This window comes from Lolium perenne, chromosome 4 (genome assembly GCF_019359855.2).
Source record: "Lolium perenne isolate Kyuss_39 chromosome 4, Kyuss_2.0, whole genome shotgun sequence".
Lineage (NCBI taxonomy): Eukaryota > Viridiplantae > Streptophyta > Magnoliopsida > Poales > Poaceae > Lolium > Lolium perenne.
This window is the reverse complement of record NC_067247.2, coordinates 381,612,893-381,632,147: the sequence shown is the minus strand read 5'-3', so window position 1 is coordinate 381,632,147 and position 19,255 is coordinate 381,612,893.

Genomic DNA, 19,255 nt, shown 5'->3' with positions numbered 1-19,255 from the left:
AGACTAGTACTAGCACGAAAAACTGATCGACCATTTTGAATCCCACGTTTTTCCAAAAACTCATTCTCTTGCGCGAAATTAGTACTACCAAGCAGCAGGAATGTTTTTTTACTCCTACTGCGCACTGTTTTCTTGCTGAAATTCCCACAGTTAGACAGCTACAGTGGTAGTTGTTAAGTGTTAGCTAGAGGAAACTACTTGTATTTTGCATGTACGTACAAGAACAAACCGATGAATGATGTAACTCAACTAGCTAGTTAAATGGTCTTGATCGACGACTTATCGGACAAGTGGAGTATTAGGTGGATGCATGATATACACCACGTAGCTAAATCACTAGTGCTAATTAGTGGTGCTCTAACGATATTTGGTGGCAGAACACCAAGTTAAACATGATATAAGAGCATCTCCAACAGGCGCGCTAAAAGCCCCGCGCAAAGCCCCGCGCGGCAAAAAAAAACCGCCGGTTTGGCGCGCGCGGGCGCTCGCGCGCAGCTCCAGCGGACGCGGGAAAAAAGCGCGCGCGCTAAAAAGTTTGCCGCGCGTCCGCGTTTGCGCCATCCCGCGCGGGAAATCTGCCGCGTCCGCTGCCGCGCGCGCTATATAGACGACACGCGCGAAGCGTCAACTGACACTCCTCCCACGCGTCTTCCTCCCGTGCCTCTCTCTCTCCCCGCCGCTCTCCCTCCCGCGCTGCTCCACCTCCGGCCGTTCCCACGCGAAGATGCCGCCGCGCCGCCGCCCATCCTCCGGCTACCACGGCGTCCGCGTGGCGGCTCGGCCGCTCCCGGCGGTCGTTGAACTTCCACGACGTCTACACCCGCGAGCAGGCGGAGATGCTCGCGCCGCCGCCGCCCGTCATCACGCAGGAGCAGGCGCGCCGGCGACGGGAGTTGGAGCAGCGCCTCCTCATCGCGGAGCGCGACGAGGCGATGCGCGTCTAGTGGGCGCGGCGCTTCCCCGAAGACCTCGCCGCGACGGAGGCCTTCTACGCGCAAAAGGAGGAGGAGAAGGCGGCGCTCAAGGCGAAGAAGAAGGCGAGCCGCGAGAAGCGCCGCGCCGAGTCCGCCGCGAGGAAGGCGGCGAGGGCCGAGAAGGCGGCGAGGAAGGCGGAGGAGAAGAAGAACGGCGCAGGGCCGTCAACGATCGTTCTGTCCTCCTCCTCCTTCGAGTGGACGTCGACGCCGGTGTCGGAGACGACTCCGAGCACCCACTCGTCGGACTTCTATTGGGACTCTGAGTAGTTAGATTTTCGTTTTCGACTACTATGTCGCGCTGTATCGTTGAACTTTTTAAATATTCGTATTTTCGATCAAATTTTAATCGTTTGTTTGATTAATTTTGAATTTAACGGTCGAAACGCGCTGCAAAATACAGCCTCCGGCGGAGGTGCTTTTTTCCCGCACCAACGCGCGCTGCAAAATGCAGCCTCCGGCGGGGAAAAATCGGTAGCACGCGCGCCAGCGGTTTGCAGCGCGCCGAAAAGGCGGTATAGCGCGCCGCGATATAGCGCGCCTGTTGGAGATGCTCTAACGCGTGAATCGGCTAAAAGGTCTTTGCACTCGGATCCCGGTACCAGGGTGGGGGCCATCCACAATCTACCCATAAACTACTTTTTAGATAGAGTCATGTGTAGACATGAATGAACTGCTAGATGTGTTCACTAGTTTCACCATGTAAGCTTATGATCTAGGGCATGTCCAAAACAAAATCTAATGGAAGCTAGAGCATCTATAGCAGATACCGCATCCGGCGTAAAACTAGATATAACCGTTAGTATGCGCTACCAGGTCAAAAGAACGTCCCGATCAGTACCGTAAATTTGCGAGATCCTCAATTTCGGATGAGCAATATCCCATCCCTAGCCCAAATGCTCCATATATCCGAATTTAGGACAAACATTTGCAACACTACTCCATTGGGAAAAAGATTGGCGGGAGGGAATGATCAGCTCGAAATACGTCTTCACCTCAGATGTCACCGTCGGAGAACGATTCCGGCGAACGGCTGTCAGAGTCGGGTGATCGGAACGGGCCACACAAGAGGGCGGAGCCGAAGGGAGCGGGGACGGGCCGGCTGGAGCGGGCCAGCGCAAGGTCGGTGCAGCGGCGAAGCCAGCGGGCGACGCTAGCTGATAAGTACAATATAAAAAAGGTATAAAAAGGAGAAATTCAATTCGGCTCCTAGGTGCATATGCTCCCTCAACCAAAAAAATTATATTTCAAAGTGTTGAAATTTTTTAACAAAAAATTAACAGATACATCTCCATCATAATCTATGTGTGTCTGTCAAGTTTCACAAAAAGTAAATCACTACGGGGAAAACAGGCGCTGCCATGCAGCCTACCTTTGTCGTGTGCCTCCACACGGCAAAGATTTGCGTACGGAGGAAAACGCACGGCAAAGATATTGGCAACGGCAAAGACAGACACGAGCGTACGGTAAAGATACGATTCACGGTAACGACGGAAGAGAGCGCGCGGCAAAACAAGCTTTTGCCTAGTGTTTTAAACAAACGCAAGGTAAAGCAAGCCTTTGCCTAGTGTAAGCGCATGGCAAAGATGTAAAAAATGGATTTCTTCTGGACTCAAAAGGTGTGGCGTGGTATAGTTATCAACAAACGAACACTTAGCCTAGTGGCAAGGTTGCACGCTTTTTCTACTCTGCGTTCTAGGTTCAAATCCCAAACTGGCCAGTTTTGGGGTTTTTTTACCAAGCCTTTGCCGTGCATATAAGGCTCTTTGTCGGGCAAATAGTTGCACGGCAAAGCCTTGTTTTCCTGTAGTGAATATTGATGTCTACGCCCCCTCCTTTTCCTGTAGATAGTGTTAGACCTCCAAGAGCAGAGGTTTGTAGAACAGCAGCAAATTTTCCCTTAAGTGAATCACCCAAGGTTTATCGAACTCAGGGAGGAAGAGGTCAAAGATATCCCTCTCATGCAACCCTGCAACCACAAAGCAAGAAGTCTCTTGTGTCCCCAACACACCTAATAGGTGCACTAGTTCGGCGAAGAGATAGTGAAATACATGTGGTATAAATAAGTAGTAGCAACGGCACCAGAAAAGTGCTTTGCCCAGGACAATAAACAAGCAGTAGTAACGCAGCAGTAGTAACGCAGTAAAATAGTAAACAAGCAGCGATAGCAGTATTTAAGAACAAGGCCTAGGGATCATACTTTCACTAGTGGACACTCTCAAATTTGATCACATAACAGAATAGATAAATGCATACTCTACACTCTCTTGTTGGATGATGAACACCACTAATTGCGTAGGATTACACGAACCCTCAATGCCGGAGTTAACAAGCTCCACAATATTCAATGTTCATATTTAAATAACCTTAGAGTGCATGAAAGATCAACACGACTAAACCAAGTACTAACATAGCATGCACACTGTCACCTTCACGCTATGAAAGGAGGCATAGATCACATCAATACTATCATAGCAATAGTTAACTTCATAATCTACAAGAGATCATAATCATAGCATACGCCAAGTACTAACACGGATGCACACACTGTCACCATTACACCGTGCAGGAGGAATAAACTACTTTAATAACATCACTAGAGTAGCACATAGATAAATTGTGATACAAAACACATTGCAATCATAAAGAGATATAAATAAGCACTTCACTATGCCATCCATAACAGTGAATAAGTATTCTGTGAAATATAGCCTAAGAGACCCACACGGTGCACACACTGTCACCTTTACACACGTGGGACAAGGAGTCTCCGGAGATCACATAAGTAAAATTCACTTGACTAGCATAACGACTTCTAGATTACAAGCATCATCATATGAATCTCAATCATGTAAGGCAGCTCATGAGATTATTGTATTGAAGTACATAGGAGAGAGATGAGCCACATAGCTACCGGTACAGCCCCGAGCCTCGATGGAGAACTACTCCCTCCTCATGGGAGACAGCAGCGGTGATGAAGATGGCGGTGGTGTCGATGGAGGAGCCTTCCGGGGGCACTTCCCCGTCCCGGCGGCGTGCTGGAACAGAGACTCCTGTCCCCCAGATCTTGGCTTCGCGATGGCGGCGGCTCTGGATGGTTTCTCGTACCGTGGCTTTTCCGTATCGAGGTTTTAGGTCGAGGGGCTTAAATAGGCGAAGAGGCGGCGTCAGAAGGTCAACGAGGCGACGACACCATAAGGCGGCGCGGCCAGGGCCTGGGCCGCGCCGGCCTATGGTCTGGTGGGCCTGTGGCCCCCCTCTGGTCCTTCCCGCGTGTTCTGGAAGCTTCGTGGAAAAATAGGATGCTGGGCGTTGATTTCGTCCGATTCCGAGAATATTTCTTTACTAGGATTTCTGAAACCAAAAACAGCAGAAAACAGCAACCGGCCCTTCGGGATCTCGTCAATAGGTTAGTTCCGGAAAACGCATAAATATGATGTAAAGTATGCATAAAACATGTAGATATCATCAATAATGTGGCATGAAACATAAGAAATTATCGATACGTCGGAGACGTATCAGCATCCCCAAGCTTAGTTTCTGCTCGTCCCGAGCAGGTAAACGATAACAAAGATAATTTCTGGAGTGACATGCCATCATAACCTTGATCATACTATTGTAAACACATGTAATGAGTGCAGCGATCAAAACAATGACATGAGTAAACAAATGAATCATATAGCAAAGACTTTTCATGGATAGTACTTCCAGACAAGCATCAATAAGTCTTGCATAAGAGTTAACTCATAAAGCAATAATTCAAAGTAAAGGTATTGAAGCAACACAAAGGAAGATTAAGTTTCAGCGGTTGCTTTCAACTTGTGTATATCTCATAGATATTATCAACATAGAGTAATATAACAAGTGCAATATGCAAGTATGTAGGAATCAATGCACAGTTCACACAAGTGTTTGCTTCTTGAGATGGAGAGAAATAGGTGAACTGACTCAACAATAAAAGTAAAAGAAAGGTCCTTCAAAGAGGAAAGCATCGATTGCTATATTTGTGCTAGAGCTTTGGTTTTGAAAACAAGAAACAATTTTGTCAACGGTAGTAATAAAGCATATGTATCATGTAAATTATATCCTACAAGTTGCAAGCCTCATGCATAGTATACTAATAGTGCCCGCACCTTGTCCTAATTAGCTTGGATTACCGGGATTATCGCAATGCACATGTTTTAACCAAGTGTCACAAAGGGGTACCTCTATGCCGCCTGTACAAAGGTCTAAGGAGAAAGCTCGCATCGGATTTCTCGCTATTGATTATTCTCAACTTAGACATCCATATCGGGACAACATAGACAACAGATAATGGACTCCTCTTTTATGCATAAGCATGTAGCAACAATTAATTTTCTCATTTGAGATTGAGGATATTTGTCCAAAACTGAAACTTCCACCATGAATCATGGCTTTAGTTAGCGGCCCAATGTTCTTCTCTAACAATATGCATGCTCTAACCATAAGGTGGTAGATCTCCCTTACTTCAGACAAGACGAACATGCATAGCAACTCACATGATATTCAACAAAGAGTAGTTGATGGCGTCCCCAGTGAACATGGTTATCGCACAACAAGCAACTTAATAAGAGATAAAGTGCATAAGTACATATTCAATACCACAATAGTTTTTAAGCTATTTGTCCCATGAGCTATATATTGTAAAGGTGGAGAATGGAAATTTAAAGGTAGCACTCAAGCAATTTACTTTGGAATGGCGGAGAAATACCATGTAGTAGGTAGGTATGGTGGACACAAATGGCATAGTGGTTGGCTCAAGAATTTTGGATGCATGAGAAGTATTCCCTCTCGATACAAGGTTTAGGCTAGCAAGGCTATTTGAAACAAACACAAGGATGAAGCGGTGCAGCAAAACTTACATAAAAGACATATTGTAAACATTATAAGACTCTACACCGTCTTCCTTGTTGTTCAAACTCAATACTAGAAATTATCTAGACTTTAGAGAGACTAATTATGCAAACCAAATTTTAGCATGCTCTATGTATTTCTTCATTAATAGGTGCAAAGTATATGATGCAAGAGCTTAAACATGAGCACAACAATTGCCAAGTATCACATTATCCAAGACATTTTAGCAATTACTACATGTATCATTTTCCAATTCCAACCATATAACAATTTAACGAAGAAGAAACTTCGCCATGAATATTATGAGTAGAGCCTAAGGACATATTTGTCCATATGCTACAGCGGAGCGTGTCTCTCTCCCACACAAAGAATGCTAGGATTCATTTTATTCAAACAAAACAAAAACAAAAACAAACCGATGCTCCAAGTAAAGTACATAAGATGTGACCGAATAAAAATATAGTTTCAAGAGAAGGAACCTGATAATTTGTCGATGAAGAAGGGGATGCCTTGGGCATCCCCAAGCTTAGATGCTTGAGTCTTCTTGAAATATGCAGGGATGAACCACCGGGGTATCCCCAAGCTTAGAGTTTTCACTCTTCTTGATCGTAGTATATCATCCTCCTCTCTTGACCCTTAAAAACTTCCTTCACACCAAACTCGAAACAAACTCATTAGAGGGTTAGTGCATAATCAAAAACTCACATGTTCAGAGGTGACACAATCATTCTTAACACTTCTGGACATTGCTCAAAGCTACTGGAAGTCAATGAAACAAAGAAATCCATCCCACAGCAAAAGAAGCAATGCGAAATAAAAGGCAGAATCTGTCAAAACAGAACAGTCCGTAAAGACGAATTTTAAAGGGGCACCAGACTTGCTCAAATGAAAATGCTCAAATTGAACGAAAGTTGCGTACATATCTGAGGATCACTCACGTAAATTGGCATAATTTTCTGAGTTACCTACAGAGAATTTTGCCCAGATTCGTGACAGCAAAGAAATCTGTTTCTGCGCAGTAATCCAAATCTAGTATCAACCTTGCTATCAAAGACTTTACTTGGCACAACAAAACACAAAACTAAGATAAGGAGAGGTTGCTACAGTAGTAACAACTTCCAAGACACAAATATAAAACAAAATTACTGTAGCAAAATAAACACATGGGTTATCTCCCAAGAAGTTCTTTCTTTATAGCCATTAAGATGGGCTCAGCAGTTTTAATGATGCACTCGCAAGAAATAGCATTTGAAGCAAAAGAGAGCATCAAGAGGCAAATTCAAAACACATTTAAGTCTAACATGCTTCCTATGCATAGGAATCTTGTAAATAAACAAGTTCATGAAGAGCAAAGTGACAAGCATAGGAAGATAAAACAAGTGTAGCTTCAAAAATTTCAGCACATAGAGAGGTGTTTTAGTAACATGAAAATTTCTAAACCCATATTTTCCTCTCTCATAATAACTTTCAGTAGCAACATGAGCAAACTCAACAATATAACTATCACATAAAGCATTCTTATCATGAGTCTCATGCATAAAATTATTACTCTCCACATAAGCATAATCAATTTTATTAGTTGTAGTGGGAGCAAATTCAACAAAGTAGCTATCATCAAATATAGGAGGCATATTGTAATCATAATCAAATTTATCCTCCATAACAGGCGGTACCAAAAGGCTACTATCATTATAATCATCATAAATAGGAGGTAAAGTATCATCAAAGTAAATTTCCTCCTCAATGCTTGGGGGACTAAAAAGATCATGCTCATCGAAGCCAGCTTCCCCAAGCTTAGAATTTTCCATAGCATTAGCAACAATAGTGTTCAAAGCATTCATTTAATAACATTCCCATTAGCATGCATATAAAGTTCCATGGGTTTTTTAATTCTCTCTTCAAACACATCATGTCCTAATTCAAGATAAAGTTCATAAAGATCTCTCATATTTTTGTTGTTTTCCATTATGCCTAACTAGTGTAAACAAGAAACAAAAAGATGCAATTGCAGGATCTAAAGGAAATAGCTTCGAGTACAAACACAATGGCGCCAGAAAAGTACTGTTACCTGGAACCGAAATATGAGTGCCTTTTACCTTTCCTCCCCGGCAACGGCGCCAGAAAATGTCTACGCCCCCTCCTTTTCCTGTAGACAGTGTTGGGCCTCCAAGAGCAGAGGTTTGTAGAACAGCAGCAAGTTTCCCTTAAGTGAATCACCCAAGGTTTATCGAACTCAGGGAGGAAGAGGTCAAATATATCCCTCTCATGCAACCCTGCAACCACAAAGCAAGAAGTCTCTTGTGTCCCCAACACACCTAATAGGTGCACTAGTTCGGTGAAGAGATAGTGAAATACAGGTGGTATAAATAAGTAGTAGCAACGGCACCAGAAAAGTGCTTTGCCCAGACGATAAACAAGCAGTAGTAACGCAGCCAAGAGTAACGCAAGAAACGGTAAACAAGCAGCGATAGCAGTATTTAGGAACAAGGCCTAGGGATCATACTTTCACTAGTGGACACTCTCAACTTTGATCACATAACAGAATAGATAAATGCATACTCTACACTCTCTTGTTGGATGATGAACACCACTAATTGCGTAGGATTACACGAACCCTCAATGCCGGAGTTAACAAGCTCCACAATATTCAATGTTCATATTTAAATAACCTTAGAGTGCATGAAAGATCAACACGACTAAACCAAGTACTAACATAGCATGCACACTGTCACCTTCACGCTATGAAAGGAGGCATAGATCACATCAATACTATCATAGCAATAGTTAACTTCATAATCTACAAGAGATCATAATCATAGCATACGCCAAGTACTAACACGGATGCACACACTGTCACCATTACACCGTGCAGGAGGAATAAACTACTTTAATAACATCACTAGAGTAGCACATAGATAAATTGTGATACAAAACACATTGCAATCATAAAGAGATATAAATAAGCACTTCACTATGCCATCCATAACAGTGAATAAGTATTCTGTGAAATATAGCCTAAGAGACCCACACGGTGCACACACTGTCACCTTTACACACGTGGGACAAGGAGTCTCCGGAGATCACATAAGTAAAATTCACTTGACTAGCATAACGACTTCTAGATTACAAGCATCATCATATGAATCTCAATCATGTAAGGCAGCTCATGAGATTATTGTATTGAAGTACATAGGAGAGAGATGAGCCACATAGCTACCGGTACAGCCCCGAGCCTCGATGGAGAACTACTCCCTCCTCATGGGAGACAGCAGCGGTGATGAAGATGGCGGTGGTGTCGATGGAGGAGCCTTCCGGGGGCACTTCCCCGTCCCGGCGGCGTGCCGGAACAGAGACTCCTGTCCCCCAGATCTTGGCTTCGCGATGGCGCCGGCTCTGGATGGTTTCTCGTACCGTGGCTTTTCCGTATCGAGGTTTTAGGTCGAGGGGGCTTAAATAGGCGAAGAGGCGGCGTCAGAAGGTCAACGAGGTGACGACACCATAAGGCGGCGCGGCCAGGGCCTGGGCCGCGCCGGCCTATGGTCTGGTGGGCCTGTGGCCCCCCTCTGGTCCTTCCCGCGTGTTCTGGAAGCTTCGTGGAAAAATAGGATGCTGGGCGTTGATTTCGTCCGATTCCGAGAATATTTCTTTACTAGGATTTCTGAAACCAAAAACAGCAGAAAACAACAACTGGCCCTTCGGCATCTCGTCAATAGGTTAGTTCCAGAAAACGCATAAATATGATGTAAAGTATGCATAAAACATGTAGATATCATCAATAATGTGGCATGGAACATAAGAAATTATCGATACGTCGGAGACGTATCAAATATCTTTTGTGGTCTATGTAAAAAAGAAAAAAATTATCTTGTAAATAAAACATATTTTAGCACTGAATTTTATCTTTTTTACACAGGCTAAATGACAAGTCGATTTTTCATGTAATGCCCTTGTGAGCGTGTAGCACGTGAAGATGTACGTCCGAACTTTTTATTTAAATTTAATAAAAATAAAAACTGTGTAAGATACATTTAAAAGTAAAGGAAGCATATTATCCCATGTTTCAAAACACCACTCTCCACTTTTAGGCGTGTGACTGATTTTTTTTCGAGAGCACGCCAAAGACGTGCCATATCTTTATAGAAGGCAGAATTTGACATACAAGAACACTACAACTCGCTGCGGACAACAAGCGTAGTACAAACTCCACTCCGGCCAGTCCGAGGACAGCCAGGCGTGTGACTGTTAACTAGAAGGTTGGAAGTTTCGACCCTCCTTTTAACGCCAAGTTTTACTCGAAGAAGCTTATCACCTTTCTTAACCCAAAATCTTCAGCCTCTGCTACCGCTGCCCAAACGGAGGTTAGTAGACCAACGTGTACTTCCTTTTATTTTTCTTTTGTACTCCTTTTGTTTTCTTGCTATTACAACACCTTCGTCATTGCTTCTACAGAAACACCATTTTAGTCGGTCTCCCGGATGTGCAGTATTTGCTTTTAGTTAGCTATATTTCACCATTAGTAAGTTCCAATGGATCTATGTTAAACATAATTCTTTCACTTGTGCAATATGATTACAGTCAGGATTCTGCTGGTATAAGTACGATAAGCTTTCGAGGCTTTTCCCTTTCATAAAGGGTCACGCTGAGCGTCCCCGGGGGATCAAATCCCCGATCCCGCGGGTCGCCAACCGCACGATGCAACTAAAGTTAACCTTCAGATTTTCGGTCAACGCTCTAATGTGGAAACAACAAAAAAGAAGAAACCACCGAAGAAATTTCCCCTCCTCCCCGACCTTCGTGTTCGACATTGCAGCACCTCCGGCGGTGTCGCGTCTGGCTTGCAGCACCGCCGCCCCGCGCCAGCAGCACCTCCACCTGTGCGGGCAGCAACTCCGCCCAGCGCCGGCAGCACCGGGGAGCATGACGCCACTAGCCACACGTAACTTCGCCGGCGGCCTCACCGGCCTCTTTACAGCATGACGGCGCCCCGTTTGTAGCAACCACTGTTGCTTGATACGTCCAATTTGCATCACTATTTTATATCATAATTTGCTGTTATTCATTGATATATTTCATATTGGGACACAATACTTATGTTATTTCATCTATTTTGCATGTTTCATCATTATTGGAGGATCAAGCACCGGAGCCAGGATTCTACTGGAAAAAGCACCGTCAGAACGCAATATTTCGGAAGATCAACTGTGGAAGGAAATTATACCAAAAATCCTATTTTTCAAGATGACGAAGGAAGCCAGAAGGAGGAGCTGAGAAGGCCCAAGGTGGGGCCAGACCACAGGCCGGCGCGACCCATGGCCTGGCCGCGCCACCATGTGGTGTGGGGGCCCCACAGCCCCTTTCGCCTCCTTTTCTTCGCGAAACCCTTCGTCCCGAAGACCTAAGCCACAGAGGGTACCTCACGAAGAGTTACAGCCGCCTCTGCGGGGCGGAGAACACCAGAGAGAAAAGAGCTCTCCGGCGGGCAGGAATCCGCCGGGGAAATTCCCTCCCGGAGGGGGAAATCGACGCCATCGTCACCGTCATCGAGCTGGACATCATCTCCACCGCCATCACCATCATCTTCATCATCATCACCGCCATCTCCACCGCAGCACCTCGTCACCGCTGTAGCAATTTGGGTTTGATCTTGATTGTTTGATAGGGGAAACTCTCTCGGTATCTATTCCTACTTGTTGTTGATGCTATTGAGTGAAACCATTGAACCAAGGTTTATGTTCAGATTGTTATTCATCATCATATCACCTATGATCATGTTCCATATGATGTCTCGTGAGTAGTTCGTTTAGTTCTTGAGGACATGGGTGAAGTCTAAATGTTAGTAGTGAACTATGGTTGAGTAATATTCAATGGTATGATATTTAAGTTGTGGTGTTATTCTTCTAGTGGTGTCATGTGAACGTCGACTACATGACACTTCACCATTTATGGGCCTAGGGGAATGCATCTTGTATTCGTTTGCCAATTGCGGGGTTGCCGGAGTGACAGAAACCTAAACCCCCGTTGGTATATCGATGCAGGAGGGATCGCAGGATCTCAGAGTTTAAGGCTGTGGTTAGATTTATTCTTAATTACTTTCTTGTAGTTGCGGATGCTTGCAAGGGGTATAATCACAAGTATGTATTAGTCCTAGGAAGGGCGGTACATTAGCATAGGTTCACCCACACAACACTTATCATAACAATGAAGATTATTTAGCCGTATATAGCGAAAGCACTAGACTAAAATCCCGTGTGTCCTTGAGAACGCTTGGTCATTATAAGAAATCAAACCGGCTTGTCCTTTGTGCTAAAAAGGATTGGGCCACTCGCTGCAATTATTACTCTCGCACTTTACTTACTCGTACTTTATTCAACTGTTACATCAAAAACCCCTGAATACTTGTCTGTGAGCATTTACAGTGAATCCTTCATCGAAACTGCTTGTCAACACCTTCTGCTCCTCGTTGGGATCGACATTCTTACTTATCGAAGATACTACGATACACCCCCTATACTTGTGGGTCATCAAGACTATTTTCTGGCGCCGTTGCCGGGGAGTGAAGCGCTATTGGTAAGTGGAATTGGTAAGGGAAACCTTTACTGTTTGTGCTGATTTTATTTCTGCCTGCTGCTATAAGTCATTATGGAGAGATCTTCTCTTCAATTTCTATTTGGGAAATCTACTACTACTGCAACGGTAGTGGATGAGGCGCCAGGTGAGGAAGTGATACCATATAAAATACCTATGAAAATTATTGAACGTGTTATGGATAACCGCTATGAAGGGGATGGAACTGTCCACCCTGGAGATCATTTATTGTTCTTGCATGAATTATGCGGTTTATTCAAGTGTGCAGGTATTGCTATGGATGAAGTGAGGAAGAAACTATTCTCTTTATCGTTGTCTGGTAAGGCGGCGCATTGGTATAAATTACTGGATAATGGGGATTCTCTTGAATGGAATGATATTGTGCCCCGGTTTTATTCTAAGTTCTATCCTCCAAGTGAAATTCACAAGGATCGGAATCGCATATATAATTTTTGGCCTCATGATGGAGAGAGTATTGCCCAAGCTTGGGGGAGATTGAAGTCTTTATTGCTCAAATGCCCCATTCATGAGCTTCCTGGTAATGTTATTATTGATAATTTCTATGCAAGAATTTCTTTTCAAGACAAGACCTTGCTGGATACTTCTTGTTCTGGATCATTTACACGCAACAAAGAAGATTTTAAAAGGGACCTTCTTGATCGGATCCAAGAAAATACTGAAGGTTGGGAGAACGACAAGGATAGAGAATCAGTGTTAGTGCTATTCCTTATGAGCTTTACACGGAGATTATGCACGGAATTGATTCTTGTGAACTTGAAGATATTGATGTGGTTATTCAGCTGGCTAATAGAGAAACTATTTCTCCAATTGGTATTGTTCGAGATGTGGAAGTTTTATGCGGTAAGATTAAATATCCTGCTGACTTTTTGGTACTTGGTTCTGCTGCTAGTGATTATTGTCCTATCATTTTTGGTAGACCTTTTCTAAATACTTGTGGAGCTATTATAGATTGCAAGAAAGAGAAAATTTTGACTAAATTTGCTGGTGAATCTTATGAGTTTAACTTCTCTAAATTTACCAAAACTCCTTATAAAGCTGATTTGCCTAGTGATGATTTTAAAATGGAGCAGTGTGCATCTATTGTTCTTGTTCCTAATAATCCTTTGCAGCAACATTTGGAGAATAGCGAGAGTGAAGTTTTTAGGAAAGAAAGAGATGAGCTTGAGGAAATTTTTCTTCGCCAACCTATTCTCAAGCATGATTTACCCGTGGAAGATTTGGGTACAACACCGCCACCAAAGGAAGATCCTGTTTTTGAATTAAAGCCTTTGCCTGATAATCTTAAATATGCTCATATTGATGATAAGAAAATATATCCTGTTATTATTAGTTCTAAGCTTTCAGAGATTGATGAAGAAAGGTTATTGGAAATATTGAAGAAACACCGAGGAGCTATTGGCTACACTCTTGATGATTTGAAGGGGATTTCTCCTTCTATTTGCCAACATGCTATTAATATGGAAGATGATGCAAAGCCTGTTGTTGAACATCAGCGTCGTCTAATTCCGAAGATGAAGGAGGTGGTAAGGAATGAGGTATTAAAACTTCTTGAAGCTGGTATTATATATCCTATTGCTGATAGTAGATGGGTTAGTCCTGTGCATTGCGTTCCCAAGAAAGGAGGAATGACTGTTGTGCCTAATGATAATGATGAGCTCATCCCTCAAAGAGTAGTTGTAGGGTATAGAATGTGCATTGATTTTCGAAAAGTTAAAAAAGTTACTAAGAAAGATCATTACCCTTTACCATTTATTGATCAAATGCTAGAAAGATTGTCTAAAAATACTCATTTTTGCTTTCTTGATGGTTATTCTGGGTTTTCACAAATTGCTGTTAAAACTAAAGATCAAGAGAAAACCACTTTTACTTGTCCCTATGGAACTTATGCTTATAGGCGTATGCCTTTTGGTTTATGTAATGCTCCTGCTACTTTTCAAAGATGCATGTCTGCTATTTTTCATGGCTTTTGTGAGAGTATTGTGGAAGTATTCATGGATGATTTTTCCGTCTATGGGAATTCTTTTGATAGTTGCTTGCGAAACCTTGATAAAGTTTTGCAGAGATGTGAAGAAACTAACCTTGTTCTTAATTGGGAGAAATGCCACTTTATGGTTAATGAAGGAATTGTATTGGGACATAAAATTTCTGAGAGAGGTATTGAAGTTGATAGAGCTAAAGTTGAAGCAATTGAGAAGATGCCCTATCCGAGGGATGTTAAAGGTATTCGTAGTGTTCTTGGTCATCTTTGGGTTTTATAGGAGATTTATTAAAGATTTCTCCAAGATTTCAAAGCCTCTTACTAATCTTCTTCAAAAAGATGTACCTTTTGTTTTTGATGATGATTGTAAGGAAGCTTTTGAAACTTTAAAGAAAGCCTTAACAACTGCTCCTATAGTTGAACCTCCTGATTGGAACTTACCATTTAAAATTATGTGTGATGCTAGTGATTTTGCTGTAGGTGCTGTTCTTGGACAGCGAGTGGATAAAAAACTGAATGTTATTCATTATGCTAGTAAAACTCTTGATGCTGCTCAAAGAAATTATGCTACAACTGAAAAAGAATTATTAGCTGTAGTCTTTGCTTGTGATAAATTTAGATCTTATATTGTTGATTCAAAAGTTACGATTCATACTGATCATGCTGCAATTAGATACCTTATGACAAAGAAAGATGCTAAGCCGAGGCTTATTAGATGGGTACTTCTTTTGCAAGAATTTGATTTACATATTGTAGATAGGAAAGGTGCTGATAATCCTGTTGGTGATAATTTGTCTAGATTGGAAAATATTGCTTATGATCCTGTTCCTGTTAATGATAGTTTTCCAAATGAACAATTGGCTGTAATAAAGGTGAGCTCGCGAGACAGTCCTTGGTATGCTGATTATGCTAACTTTATTGTTTCCAAGTACTTGCCTCCAACCTTTTCAGCTCAGCAGAGGAGGAAATTCTTTTACGACTTGAGGCATTATTTCTGGGATGACCCACACTTATATAAAGAAGGAGTGGATGGTATTCTGCGAAGGTGTGTTCCCGAATATGAACAACAAGAGATATTGAGTAAATGTCATGGTAGTGCTTATGGAGGACATCACGCCGGAGAAAGAACCGCGCAAAAGGTTCTACAATCAGGTTTTTATTGGCCAACTCTCTTCAAGGATGCGAGAAGGTTTATTCTATCTTGTGATGAATGCCAGAGGGTTGGTAATATCTCCAGACGTAATGAAATGCCTATGAATTATACTCTTGTTATTGAACCATTTGATTGTTGGGGATTTGACTTCATGGGACCTTTTCCGTCTTCAGAAGGTAACACTCATATACTTGTTGCTGTTGATTATGTTACTAAATGGGTGGAAGCCATACCTACAAAAAGTGCTGATGGTGAGACCTCTTTAAGAATGCTTTTAGACATTATTTTTCCTAGATTTGGAGTGCCTAGATATATTATGACTGATGGAGGTTCTCATTTTATTCATGGAGGTTTTAGAAAAACTCTTGCTAGGTATGGTATTAATCATAGAATTGCTTCCGCTTATCATCCTCAAACTAGTGGTCAAGTAGAATTATCAAATAGAGAGATTAAATCTATTTTGGGAAAGACCGTTAATAAAACTAGAAAGAATTGGGCTAGTAAATTGAAGGATGCACTATGGGCTTATAGAACTGCTTATAAAAATCCCATGGGAATGTCACCTTATAAAATGGTTTACGGAAAAGCTTGTCATTTACCTTTAGAACTAGAGCACAAAGCTTATTGGGCTGTTAGAGAATTAAATAAAGATCCTAAACTAGCTGGTGATAAGAGGTTGTTGCAATTAAGTTCTTGATGCGTGTGGTTGACACGTCCGTTGGGAACCCCAAGAGGAAGGTGTGATACGCACAGCGGCAAGTTTCCCTCAGTAAGAAACCAAGGTTTAATCGAACCAGTAGGAGTCAAGAAGCACGTTGAAGGTTGATGGTGGCGGGATGTAGTGCGGCGCAACACCAGAGATTCTGGCGCCAACGTGGAACCTGCACAACACAACCAAAGTACTTTGCCCCAACGAAACAGTGAGGTTGTCAATCTCACCGGCTTGCTGTAACAAAGGATTAGATGTATAGTGTGGAAGATGATTGTTTGCAGAAAACAGTAGAACAATATTGCAGTAGATTGTATTTCAGTATAGAGAATTGGACCGGGGTCCACAGTTCACTAGAGGTGTCTCTCCCATAAGATAAACAAGATGTTGGGTGAAGAAATTACTGTTGGGCAATTGACAAATAAAGAGGGCATGACCATGCACATACATATTATGATGAGTATAGTGAGATTTAATTGGGCATTACGACAAAGTACATAGACCGCTATCCAGCATGCATCTATGCCTAAAAAGTCCACCTTCAGGTTATCATCCGAACCCCCTCCAGTATTAAGTTGCTAACAACAGACAATTGCATTAAGTATTGCGCATAATGTAATCAGTGACTACATCCTTGAACATAGCACCAATGTTTTATCCCTAGTGGCAACAGCACATCCATAATCTTAGAGGTTTCTGTCACTCCCCCAGATTCACGGAGACATGAACCCACTATCGAGCATAAATACTCCCTCTTGGAGTTACAAGCATCTACTTGGCCAGAGCATCTACTAGTAACGGAGAGCATGCAAGATCATAAACAACACATAGACATAACTTTGATAATCAACATAATAAGTATTCTCTATTCATCGGATCCCAACAAACGCAACATATAGAATTACAGATAGATGATCTTGATCATGTTATGCAGCTCACAATATCCGACAATGAAGCACAATGGGGAGAAGACAACCATCTAGCTACTGCTATGGACCCATAGTCCAGGGGTAGACTACTCACACATCACTCCGGAGGCGACCATGGCGGCGTAGAGTCCTCCGGGAGATGATTCCCCTCTCCGGCAGGGTGCCGGAGGCGATCTCTTGAATCCCCCGAGATGGGATTGGCGGCGGCGGCGTCTCAGTAAGGTTTTCCGTATCGTGGCTCTCGGTACTGGGGGTTTCGCGACGGAGGCTTTAAGTAGGCGGAAGGGTAGGTCAGGATGGGGCACGAGGGGACCACACCCTAGGTCGGCGCGGCCAGGGCTTGGGCCACGCCGTCCTATGGTGTCGCCACCTCGTGGCCGCACTTCGTCTCCTCTTCGGTCTTCTGGAAGCTTCGTGGCAAAATAGGACCCTGGGCGTTGATTTCGTCCAATTCCGAGAATATTTCGTTACTAGGATTTCTGAAACCAAAAACAGCAGAAAACAAAGAATCGGCACTTCGGCATCTTGTTAATAGGTTAGTTCCAGAAAATGCACGAATATGACATAAAGTGTGCATAAAACATGTAGATAACATCAATAATGTGGCATGGAACATAAGAAATTATCGATACGTCGGAGACGTATCAGCATCCCCAAGCTTAGTTCTGCTCGTCCCGAGCAGGTAAAACGATAACACACATAATTTCTGGAGTGACATGCCATCATAACCTTGATCATACTATTTGTAAAGCATGTGTAGTGAATGCAGCGATCAAAACAATGTATATGACATGAGTAAACAAGTGAATCATAAAGCAAAGACTTTTCATGAATAGTACTTCAAGACAAGCATCAATAAGTCTTGCATAAGAGTTAACTCATAAAGCAATAATTCATAGTAAAAGCATTGAAGCAACACAAAGGAAGATTAAGTTTCAGCGGTTGTTTTCAACTTGTAACATGTATATCTCATGGATATTGTCAACATAGAGTAATATAATAAGTGCAATATGCAAGTATGTAGGAATCAATGCACAGTTCACACAAGTGTTTGCTTCTTGAGGTGGAGAGAAATAGGTGAACTGACTCAACAATGAAAGTAAAAGAATGGTCCTCCATAGAGGAAAAGCATCGATTTCTATATTTGTGCTAGAGCTTTTATTTTGAAAACATGAAACAATTTTGTCAACGGTAGTAATAAAGCATATGTATCATGTAAATTATATCTTACAAGTTGCAAGCCTCATGCATAGTATACTAATAGTGCCCACACCTTGTCCTAATTAGCTTGGACTACCGGATCATCGCAATGCACATGTTTTAACCAAGTGTCACAAAGGGGTACCTCTATGCCGCCTGTACAAAGGTCTAAGGAGAAAGCTCGCATTGGATTTCTCGCTATTGATTATTCTCAACTTAGACATCCATACCGGGACAACATAGACAACAGATAATGGACTCCTCTTTTATGCATAAGCATGTAACAACAATTAATAATTTTCTCATATGAGATTGAGGATATATGTCCAAAACTGAAACTTCCACCATGGATCATGGCTTTAGTTAGCGGCCCAATGTTCTTCTCTAACAATATGCATGCTTAACCATAAGGTGGTAGATATCTCTTACTTCAGACAAGACGAACATGCATAGCAACTCACATGAAATTCAACAAAGAATAGTTGATGGCGTCCCCAGTGAACATGGTTATCGCACAACAAGCAACTTAATAAGAGATAAAGTGCATAAGTACATATTCAATACCACAATAGTTTTTAAGCTATTTGTCCCATGAGCTATATATTGCAAAGGTGAATGATGGAATTTTAAAGGTAGCACTCAAGCAATTTACTTTGGAATGGCGGAGAAATACCATGTAGTAGGTAGGTATGGTGGACACAAATGGCATAGTGGTTGGCTCAAGGATTTTGGATGCATGAGAAGTATTCCCTCTCGATACAAGGTTTAGGCTGGCAAGGTTATTTGAAACAAACACAAGGATGAACCGGTGCAGCAAAACTCACATAAAAG